The following is a 1,210-nucleotide window of genomic DNA, read 5'->3' as shown; positions in this document are numbered from 1 at the left end:
GATCACCGTGAATGGCAGTGATGGAACTCAAAGGGCATGAATGGCCCCGCCCCTGAACTCGATTTTTCTATGTGTCTAGGGAAGGAAGGAATTCAGGCAGGCGAGCTTTTTTAGAACCAAAGTGTCACAGTCTGCCCTCTCCTCATTCTCATCCACTTCACCTCCCAGTACTTTTCCACCGGCCCCTCCTTCTCCTCACCTGCCTGCCTGCCACTCCCCTCTCATCAGCCTAACTCTTCTCACCTGTTGCACTCAGTTGCCTCTGATCACCTATTAACCCAGTATAATACTTGGTTTATACTCTCTAGAATTTAGGAGAATTGAGAGGGGATCTTATAGAAACTTACAAAATTCTTAAGGGGTTGGACAGGCTAGATGCAGGAAGATTGCTCCCGATATTGGGGAAGTCCAGGACAAGGGGCCACAGCTTAAGGATGAGGGGGAAATCCTCTAAAACCAAGATGAGAAGAACTTTTTTTCACACAGAGTGGTGAATCTCTGGAACTCTCTGCCACAAGGGTAGTCGAGGCCAGTTCATTAGCTATATTTAAGAGGGAGTTAGATGTGGCCCTTGTGGCTAAAGGGGTCAGAGGGTATGGAGAGAAGGCAGGTACGGGATACTGACTTGGATGATCAGCCATGATCATATTGAATGGCGGTGCAGGCTCGAAGGGCCGAATGGCCTACTCCTGCACCTATTTTCTATGTTTTTATATAGACTCTCCTCACCGTTCACACAGTGCCAGATTGTTCTCAACATTCATGCAAGACTCTCCAGCTGTAGGGGTTTTGCCTTTCCCTTTATTTCACTTCGGGCCCAACTGCCCGAGTTATTCTCTCCCTTGTCAGAGGGTCAAACGGCCACCAATCCACTCGAGCGGTTTCCAAGAGGGAGAATACAACAAAAGGGATTCCCCCAGGTTCTAGACCTCGGAATTATGGTGGAATATGATAAAAGGTTGAATTGACCAGAGTGTGCTGATGAGGGAAAACAGAAACCAAGATGGACTCAAAGCAAGTCTAAGATTTAAAGGCTTTATTAAACAATGAGAAATCGAATCTCACCAACACTACATAATACGTGGCTAAACTTACGCTTTAAACTAAGACTATGGACGAAAAACTATCGGGCACGTCGTAAAACTTACTTTACACACTTTTACTTGCAAGTACAACCACTCCCCCCTTTATCTCAACAATGCTATCCTAT

This window comes from Leucoraja erinacea, chromosome 2 (assembly GCF_028641065.1).
Source record: "Leucoraja erinacea ecotype New England chromosome 2, Leri_hhj_1, whole genome shotgun sequence".
Taxonomy (NCBI): Eukaryota; Metazoa; Chordata; class Chondrichthyes; order Rajiformes; family Rajidae; genus Leucoraja; species Leucoraja erinaceus.
Note: the sequence above shows the minus strand (reverse complement) of the source record.